Below are 11452 nucleotides of genomic sequence, written 5' to 3'. Positions count from 1 at the left end.
GGTTCCTCTTCGGTTATTTCTGGATCCGGTTCCTTCTCTAGCTCTTCGTCAGTCATTGCCGGCATATGGATCTTCTCATAAGGCATAATTACCCTCATCTTGGGCTTGTGAGACGGCTCTCCTTTGTTGATGTGAGAGTTGGCAGTATCCATTGTTGAAGTGCCGGTATGCCACCTTCTTTGGTCGGAATGGCATTTCTTCCATTCAGAAGAAGGAGAATTGGGTTCCTCCTTTACTTGTTTGTTGGCAAGAAAATAGTATGACGGATGCGGATTTTGCGGCACATATGTTGGATCTGAGTAATGTAGTGGGGTCTCCATCGGTTGATATGTTGGTACCTCTAATGAGTGATACATTGGCAGACTTTTCGGGTGATAACTCGAGTGTCTTGGCGGTTGGTACACTTGATGTGGAGTGTTGTCCAAATGGTAGATAGGACTTGGTTCCATGTTGGGATGTTGGCTAGGTCCTTCATTGAAATTGAAAAATGACTCGAAATAATCCTTGCTCATAATGTCCTTGGGGAATTTATAATACTTCCTTGCTTTTCTTGCTTCATTATCATAATACTTCATTAATTCTTCATACGACATCTTTTTGGGTGGTTTAGAATTTAGAGAGGGAAAGAAAGGGTTACCAACCAATCTTATCCCTATTCAAATAAACAAATAAATATTTCCTATACTTGAATCGAAGCTTGGGTATTGTTTTATGATACCCAATTCGCTAAGATCGATGGCTCTGATACCAACCTGTCACACCCCCAATCTAGGCCTAGGAGTGTGAATCATAGTTGGTACCATATTTGTAAATATATCAGAGTTACGGGTTTAAGAGGAAGACTTTATTAAAACAAAGGATCGCTAATATAAATATTTACATTACAAAATACGAGACGAAAGTCTCGATTTGTTTTACTTGTTTATAAGATTACAAAAAAAAACCACCATGTTTTAATATTTACATAAAAGTTATCCGAGCCATCGGATACTTGAGCTTCTTCGTCCTTCAAGCTCTACTCATGATTACCTGCAAAATGTAAATAAAATACGTCAGCAACGAATGCTGGTGAATATGCTGACGCTTAAAATATTTTCTTTACTTAATTACCCCTCTAGACCACGTAAGTCTCGGCCCATCTTGGCTTAGGAATAATTAAAATAAACAATCATCATAAACTCGAGTCTCTGCACTAGGTCACCTCAGCGAAACACCGCAGCGTTTATGACATAACTTAGGTACTACAAATATACACATGGCCATTCCCCACTCGGACGTAACTTAGGTCCGGCCCATCGTGGCTGGAGGTCGTGACCAAGCGTGGTTCGATGTGCCCACCGCGTTCCACATATGGAAGGATCCAGACAAACGTATACCATAGCCTGAGGGCTGGCTTATACTCTTATTTATAATGTTTTTAGAGACACAAAGCCTCGTGTAAAGTTTTGCATAAAATCAAGTAGACTTTGTTTGAAAACAAGTTTGTAAAAGTGGGGCATATTCACCTTTTCAATGGGATCGGCTTCCAACACCGTCCGTTAATCTTCCTCCGCTATCTCGCACCTATAGTACGAGTATAACATTCATTAGTCGGATACACGATCCGTCTTAAGACCTTTAGTCTTATTTATCTCGATGAACCTTTAGTTCATTATTTTATTTTACTTTAAAACCTTTAGTTAAAAAGTAATCTTTATAAACCTTTAGTTTATTTATAAAACCCGACGTTTCTTCTTCATTAAGAAACGTATTCTTTTCTTTTATTATTTAAGTATACTCATAATACTTAAATAATATATTTGATAACAAAGAATAATCTTATATATATATATATATATATATATATATTATCTTTTTTTTTCTTTGTTATATCTTTCTTTGATTATCGAGAATAACTTCGACTTAGGGTATTAAGCCCTTTTAATATTTTATTATTATTTTGGTTGGGCATTATGCCTACCTTTGTCGGCTTGATAAACCCTAGTCACTTGGGCAGCACTTCGTCACCGCTAAATCAACACTCTTTCCTTGTAAAATCTTTTCTCCATACTTGGCACGCTTTTCGAGACACCAACACTCTTGGCACGCACTTCAAGGAAATCACCGGGTCGTCGGGCAGCACTTCCTTCTTGTCAACACGTGGTGACACGTGGCAGCAGGCGCTGCCACCGTGTGCCACGTGGCACACGTGTCACGCTGTGTCAAACACCCCGTCGCGGTACGCGATGGGTGTCTTTGTTGACCCTGTCGCGTAGCGTGATAGGTTCAGAAAACAAATTTTTCATTTTTAGTCCCTGGAGTTTGGAAATTGGCAGAATTGGTCCATTGACTTTGAAAACTTGACATTTTTTGCCCGAATTTTACGTGATGTTACAAGGCCACTTGACAATTCCTTAATTTCTTTTTTATTGTCGCCATCAACAACCGTTTTTTTCCCACGATCCCTACCCGGAGGGCGCCTACAACCTTGGTCTTTCAAATGACCTTCGGACAAGTTTAGGTCGAAGTCAATTTGATTCTCCGACCCCTCGAATAGACGTATGTGCCGGACGCACAAGTTTTTGTACGTTTTTCCCCATCGCCCACGTCTTCCGCACATAGTTCAATCCATTTCGAGCACTTTCTTAACACCTCCCACAAGTAGCCCTCGTCAAACGTCTTCACCTCCCCGTACCTCCTCAGCACCTCTTGTTTCTGTTCTTCACATGTGAATTGGTAAACCGCGAGATCATCGGACCCACTCGACCGCATTCGGTTAGCATTGCGGTTATGTATGTTGGTAAACAATCCTACATATTTACGAGTATCGGTCCACCGACCCGATATCATATTATCGGTACGAGACCTACTCCCCACTTGATCATAAAAACATTCCCGAACCTTGGCCTAGAAAACTCTAGCTTTTTGAAAGTCGGCTACAAAATAATAACAAAAAATGTAATAAGTACACACAAAACTTAAAAGATATATTAAACAATAAAATTCACGAAATAATTTACCCGTGTTTCGATCTTGGGATATTTCAATCCAAGCTTTCGCCAACGCAAGCTTCTCTTCTTTATACCACGGAGTAGACTTCCGCTTCTCCGGTGCCGAAGGACCATCCGCTTCGCCGGTCTTCTTCCCCGTTTTTTTGTGGGATAGTTTTGCCGGCTTCTCCGATGCCGGCTCCGGTTGTGTTTATGGGACCGAATAACCGGGTTGTGACATCTCAATGAACTCTTGAAACGATTCGTCGTCCATGTAGTTCAATCCCTCGGGAAATTGAGTGTCGTTGATGTTGATATTACCGTAACCCCAACCCGACATGGTTTGTAACTTGATAGATTCTTAAATTATTAGAGAGAAATGTAGTGAGAATGGTGTGTTATTGTTATAAAATGGGGTAGTTATTTATAATGGGTTTGTTTAAAAAAAACAAAACAAAACAAAACAAAAAACAAATTAAAATAGCCCAACGGCTATTTTTTAAAAAACCAAAACCTCCCAACGGCTAGTTAGCCCCGCGGTCCCATCCACGATGGCCAACCGCGCCCCCGATCACCTGAGGGGTGTAGCGGTGTTCGCGAGCCACGTAGGCGGCCGCACCCCCGATCACCCCCCACTACCCTCAGCCTAAGTAAGTTCCCACTCCACGTTATATTTACTTTTTGTATATCTATAGCTATATACTATATAAGATTGTTCGTTGTGGTCCAGCGAACGGTGGCGCGAATGGATAAATTGAATATGGTATTGCTGTACTTTATTAATTATAAAAAACCAAGATGTTACGTTATTGCGAGTTACGACCAGAAACGGGTAAGGCAAGATCGGGTCATGTTTAAGACCGGATTAGGGTCGGGAACGGGTTGATACAAAAATGGTTAATTTGGTTCGGATTGGGTCGTTACGAGTTCGAGTCGAAAGAGGTCAAGTCATAATTCATCGTTACGCATTCAATTCAGTGTTACGCGCGTACCAACATCAGATTGCACATGCATATAAGCGTTGTGTGACACATTTACCAACAACCGTTACACGTCCGATGTCATCCACCCTTGGGGCCGACCCTGCGACTTTTTATCAATGTAAGACATAAGATTTTCATATTTTATACATATGCATCCTTTTGACTAACTTTAGTTACATTTTGATCACCTAAGCATTATGTTAAACCTCAACTAATTATAAATACTAAATACATCGGAGTATTTCAATGTAACTAACAATGTAATTATTGTATAAAAGTTGTCACAAACATCACACAACTTTCATTGAATCATTCATATGTAAGTAAACACCTTTAAATACTTACATTTTAAATATTTTACCTAATAACAATATATTTGACATTATTTGGGTTGTTTATGTTAAAATAGAGTATTATACTATATAATAAACAAAATTTCTAAGTATCATATGTCATCATCAAAGTGATCCTTACAAACTCTTCATTCTCTCTCTCTCGCATACTAAGTTTATTTGATATTATTCTTTCTTATTAATAATTTTGTATTTTAGTTTTTTTTAATTAATCTTTCATTTTCTCTTCTTAATAATTCTTTCATGGTATAAAAAATGTAATACCAGCATAAATATGTTGTTTTGTTTTATAAAAGTATATTGTATTCGTTATTAATATTAGGTTTTTATAAGTAACCAATTTTCACGTTGATTTTGAATAATGATTTCAAATATTAAAGTTTTAAATATATTATATTAATTAAGGTTTTGTAATAAATGATATTATTGGATGAAGAGACAAGATTAGTTTATAATTAAAATTTTCACAAACTTTAACTTATATATATATATTATTTACTAAGTTACAAGTTTTTTCTTTAGTTTTTATGTTAACTTAAATGAGCGGGTTTCTTTTACCGGTTATTGAGTTTCGGTCCACGGGTTGTTTTAAAAGCTAGTCATTTACAACTTCTTTTTTTAACTGACTATTTAATCAACCCATCATTTATGTTAAGTTCATTATCTTAAAAATCCACAAATATATAAACACTAGACTACATGTTTTGGCTTTTCAGGTGGATAAGACAACTTCGTATCTTCGGAATACAAATGTTAGACATTAGCACATTATTGATTATATATGATAAATTGACTTTGTATATCCTTCTATTATTGAAGATTATATATATATAATATTTTATTAGTGAGCGAGTTATACTTGCACCGAAAAATGAGGTCGTTCAAGAATATAGCAAATGTTTGCTATCCATGTTTCCGTGAAATGAAGAATATTACCATAACATAAAATGATACGTTACAAGAAAGTATTATTTTTCTGATGTTTTAAATAACCTCAAAACTTAAGGTTGTCATGTCATATATTAATCCTAAAAGCAGATGTTGAAATGATGTTGCTTAAAATATTAACTAGAAAATTGCTACTAAGTGAAACTAAAATATATGCAAAAATACAATATGATAACAGTGTTATAGAAGCCGAAATCATATCCGAAATTAATATTGAAATTCACATTTTTATTCTTAAAAATATATCCGATACCTTTAGATGAAGTGACTAATTTCAAAAAATGAAATTTTCACTTTATTTTTGTTTTGCAATAAAGATTAATAAAAGCTAAAGTCAATCATTATAAATGGTTGGTTTGTTTTTGAAACAACTTATTTTAACTCATGGTCAGTTATGTGTTATATTATCTAGATTTAAAAACAAAAACAATGTGAAACTATTAAGTTTTGATATAGAAAGTAAAGTTACAAATAAAACTACAAATTTTGTGTAGAAAAGAATATTTAGAGATTTATGAATTTTATAACTTTTTTATTTTCATGTTGTGTAATGTGTAATTTATTCTACCATATTATATATCCTTATATATGTTGAACATAATTTTTATATTTCTCATTGTGTTATCAGTTTATTTTAACCCATATATATAGCACAGAAGTAGCTAACCTAATACTTAAATAAATGCTTAGTGTATGATCTTTTAGAAAAATGTGATAATGACAAAGTTGTATATTGGTCTTGTACAGTTGTACGTATAGTTCCAACAGTGTCTTTGGGAACATATATCAATTGACATGTAACATATAAAACTTTATACATCCATAATTCCATGTGGGCTTCATACTTGAAGAGATTTATGAGTTCATGACAATGTCTTATACATTGGGTCGTGTAAGAGTTTTCGCCCCAGTCCAATCAAAGTAATCAAATAAGATACTCAACCCGGCCAAATGTACCTCCTTTGAAATTTTGTAGTTGGAGACTTGGAGTTGCTCACTTGCTCCACATGATAGAGCGTGAATTTTGTATATATTTACCTACAAAATATGACATATCAAAGCATATGTGAAAATCATTTAAGATACAGAAATACATTATTCTAAATAAACTTTGTTTAAAAGAAATATATCGAAATGTTGAAAATAAATTAAAAATAAACATAAATTAATTCCAATTAATAATAAACTATAAATTAATTAATAAATTATCATCGTGTTAAGCGTTGCCTTGGTTGTTATCTAATTATCAGTTTTATTTATTACAATATTTTCCACGCATAGAATATTAAAAGGAAGGAAAGTATGGGTTAGGTTAAAACTCACAACACAACAGATATGCAAGTGATTTGGCCTAGGTGGCAAGCAACAAATCGTTGTCCTAGGTATAAATAAAAGTAATATATATATATATATATAAGGAGAGGGTCATGAGAGAACTCCTTTTTGTAGAGAAAACTAAAGAACTAATAATGAAATATTTTTAATTAAATAAAAAAATACTTTTAAATTTTTTTTTTTTTCATTCTTTTTATATGTTGTTATTCTTCACCACAAAAAAATATAAATATGAAAAAAAAAATAAAAAAAAAAACAAAAAAAATTAACGAGTAATGCATATATGCAATACACCGACTTTTTTTATAATGCATATGCAATAGTGTGCATTTTGATATTTTAAATAGTGTTGAATAGTATATATATAGTTGTTTGTATTGTATATTTGCAATAGTGTTATATTATATACAAAAATTAAAAAAAATCGATATAGTGCATATGTGCATTAGTGTTGTATTACATATATGCGATAATGTGTTTTGCATCAATTATTAGTGTTGTATTTGCATATATTCGATAGTGTGTATTGGATAATGCAATTGTATTGTATTATATGCAATAAACACTATTATATATATATGCAATAGGCATTAGTGCACATATGCACTACAGTACTACACCGACAAGTGGTTTTTTTTTAAGAACAATATCATCTTATTAGAAGGAGGAAAGAAAAAGAAATCACAAAATATTTTTTTTAAAATAGTTAAAAATAATTATTTGGTAGCTCTCTAGTTCTCTCTTTAAAATGAGTTCTCTCTAGATCCCACCCATATATATATATATATATATATATAAATATATAGGGTAAGGATCCTAAGAGAACCCTTTGCAAATTGAGAACCTTGAGAACCAATTTGGACCACTAAAAACACATTTGAAAAAAATATTTATAAAAATCATAAAACAAAAAATAACAAAAATTTTTACAAAGTAAAAAAAAACCAAAATTCTTATATTTCATTCCGGTTTCATTAAAAAAATAAAAAAATAAAAAAAACGTCATATTATACACATATGTATAATTTTATTTAATCTTTATTTACGTAATATACACATATGTACAGTGTCATTTATCTTAAATTATACACATGTGTATAAAAAATCATGTAAATATACATATATGTATATATTATACATATGTGTATATAATTTGGTTAAACCGAGTTTTTTTTTATGAAACCGGGATGTTAAAATAAGAATTTTGGTGTTTTTACTTTTTTCATTTTTGTGTTTTTTTATTTTATGATTTTTTATTTTTGAGTTTTTTATGGTCAAAAATAATTGTCATGGTTCTCAATTTACAAAAAGGTCTCTCATGATCCTGATCTTATACATATATTTATTTGAAAATATGGTAGTTAGTGTGATTGATACTTCAAACTCGCCTTTAACGTTGAATGGCTACTATAAACATATTTGCCACCATACAAAGATACCATCAAAAGCCAAAATGGCCTTCAGCGTTAGTAGACGTGCACCGGAGCTTATAGTTCCGGCAAAACCCACACCCAGAGAACTGAAGCCTCTCTCCGACATTGACGATCAAGAAAGATTCCAGTTGCAAATTCCGGTTATTATGGTTTACCGTAGCGACCCAAGCATGAGTGATATTAATCCGGCGAGTGTGATAAGAGAGGCGTTGGCTAAGGTGTTGGTGTTTTATTATCCGTTTGCGGGTCGGTTAAAGGAAGGTCCGGCTGGAAAGCTGATGGTGGACTGCTCGGGCGAGGGTGTGTTGTTTATCGAGGCGGAGGCCGATGTTACAATGAGTCAACTCGGAGATGCAATTTATCCACCGTTCCCGTGTATTGATGACCTTCTTTATGATGTCCCAGGCTCTAGTGGCATACTCGATTCACCACTACTACTGATTCAGGTAAAATATGTTAACACTAGATTAATTATTATTACGTTTTTTGTTTGTTTGTTTTTTCTTTTTTTAAACTATGTTTTAGTGTTAGCAAAATTAATCTATAATATATATAAACGAAAACATAAAAATCATATGTGTCGCGATGTGGTCGCTCCCTTTTTTTTTGGAGTTACCATATTTGCTTGATTTTTAAATGGAGGCTTCTCATGCATTTGACCCGAATTAATGGGTATGGGTCTTACCAAACCCAGATATTCCTTAAACGGGTTATAACATCTCATTAAATTAAAAATTATTCTCGCCAAATTATTGATCTAAAAATCCTATAATATAGAATATACTAAAAATTAATATCTTATTTATTTTTAAAAAGATATATATATATATATATTATTTAAATTAGAAAGCCAATTTTATAGTAAAAAAACGGGTATTGGGTCTCATTAAACCATACGTATATTATTAACTTTCATAAATATTATTTATAATTAAAAAAAACAATTTTATATTAAAAAAATTAAACGGGTCTTGAATCTCATCAAAACTATATAGCTTTTAAACCGGGTTATAACATCTCATTTATTTGTGAAACAATTTATCATCAAACCATAAGTATATTATTAACTTTCATACAATAAAAAGAATATAAATTCAAAAATAAAATAAATATTAGAACAAACAATATAAAACAACTCTTGTAATGCGGGGGATAAAAAACTAGTGTTGTTATATATATTTACACTTATTAACATGATAGGTGACACGACTCCTCTGTGGTGGTTTCATATTCGCCACACGGCTTAACCACACCATGAGTGATGCAGGCGGACTCGTGCAATTCCTGTCAGGGTTAGGCGAAATAGCACGTGGTGCCACTTCACCATCAACACTACCCGTTTGGCAAAGAGAGATGCTTTGTACAAGTGAACGTGACGGACCACCCGGTCCACCCATGACAACATTTAATCATAAACTAGGATATAATACAAATGATAACATGGTACACAAGCCATTATTCTTTACCACCAATGACATTTCAGCTTTTCGTAGGCTTGTTCCAACACACCTACAAAGATGTTCCACTTTTGAGGTGCTAACTGCATGCCTCTGGCGGTGTCGTACCATCTCTCTCCAACCCGATCCCGAAGAGGAAATGCCCGTAATGTGGCCTGTGAATGCACGTAAAATGTTTGACCCTCCTGTCCCGGTAGGATATTATGGGAATGTTGTGGCCTTCCCGGTTGCAATTTCAACTGCTCGAAATCTATATAACAAACCATTAGGGTATGCGTTGGAGCTAGTAAAGAAAGCCAAATCAGATGCCACGAAAAGCCGCATTACATCTGTTAGTGACCTAATTGCATTTAAAGGACGGCTCCATTTTACATCTGTTAGAGGTTATAATATCTCGGATTTGACCCGAGCCGGGTTTGATACGGTGGATTTGGGGTGGGGGAAGCCAGTGTATGGAGGGACTGCAAGAGCTAGAGCAGGGGTTAGTTTTTATATTCCTTATACAAACAGTAAAGGAGAGTCTGGAATCTTGATACTTGTATGTTTGCCGAGCGGAGTCATTATGGATCGATTTGTTAAAGAGGTAAAGAATATGTTGGTACTAGGAAAGAACGAGTTACTCACTCTTTCCAAACTATAGTTTCGACATTGGTGACTGCGCGAGATGATTTTGAGGCATGATCGTTTATTGTGAAATAAATACGATCTTATAAATTTATATGTATAATCGAGTGTATTACCTACGACTTCGCAACACATATCTCTATATGATGAAGTTTAGTTTCAAATTTGTATAAACACATGCGATTACATTGTTATTTCATATTTGTATAGTATTATGTTTTAAATTTCATATTATTTGGCAGCTTCCTCAACTTGCTCTCTATCTCTCTATCGATCTGTTTCTTTCTGTTAAAATTTGCCAACATTGGTCTTGTGACTTCCATTTATGATTCTCTTCTGTTATATATGCTACATCTTTATTTCTTTGATCTCTTAGATACATTTGATTATTTCGTTGGCTCAATTAAAGCTTATTGAATATATGACTAATATGAGTGGTTTGACCATAGACTACCATGTAAGTTATATTTTTTGTTGTTGTGCTCTAGTCATTAACGGTTATTCAGACCATTATCTATCTAATATAAAAGACAAGTTTGGTGCCATTAAGTCACCGTTGGGTTACTTAGCGACACCTTACTTGTCCATAACATTTTGTTACTTTTTTTGTTTTTTACGTTCGGTATCGTAATGAATATAACGTAAGCCGGTCGAACAACAATTTTGTTTGTTTAATTCCGATATCGTAACGAACGTGATAGGAACCGACAGACTTCACATAGACTTGCTGCCTCAACGCCCGAGACCGACAACGTTTGGGTTTAACCAACGCCCGTATTTATCGGCCGACGGCACCTCACTGGTCCACTCAATTTTTATATTGGTCCTTTTTTAGCCCCGGTACCGTAACGAACGCAGCCGAAACCGACCGAATTTGTCTCTAGTTACCGCCTCAATGCCCGGGTCCGACAACCCTTGGGTTTTACCAGGTTTACCGACCAAACAAACGGCATTTTAAATAATTTATTTTTTATATGTTAAGTTGACGAATATGTTTTTTGGTTAAACGCTAAGGTTTTATCAATAATGTCTATACCATAGCGAACGTAAATGATACTGACCAAATTCGCATCGTCTCATTGACATAATGTTCGGGTTTTATCAACTCCCGATTTCAACGTTGAGGTTTCACTAACTGCCCCAACGCAACGCGCCGGGGACAACACTAGTTTGACATAACCAAAAAGACTCATGCCGCGACCTAAGAAGACATCAAATTTGGATTCCTCTCGTCATGAAACCCAAAATTCATATATTATGGGTCCCGTAACTCATTTTCTAGCACATGATATGCTCGTTTTACTTCTTGATTGCGTTTTGTCAACCTATCTTGTTCAGTTTTAGCATCGG

General features: G+C 34.2%; 1 pseudogene; it reads left to right on the top strand.

The window, feature by feature from the left end:
* The first annotated feature begins 7990 nt into the window (after positions 1-7990).
* On the top strand, positions 7991-10118 carry LOC143551439 (benzyl alcohol O-benzoyltransferase pseudogene; annotated as a pseudogene).
* Positions 10119-11452: the final 1334 nt, after the last annotated feature.

The sequence above is a fragment of the Bidens hawaiensis genome, unplaced genomic scaffold (genome assembly GCF_021521415.1).
Source record: "Bidens hawaiensis isolate Kalapana, Puna unplaced genomic scaffold, B.hawaiensis_p1.1 tig00016457_1, whole genome shotgun sequence".
Classification (NCBI taxonomy): domain Eukaryota; kingdom Viridiplantae; phylum Streptophyta; class Magnoliopsida; order Asterales; family Asteraceae; genus Bidens; species Bidens hawaiensis.
This window is presented reverse-complemented; position numbering and strand designations above follow the sequence as displayed.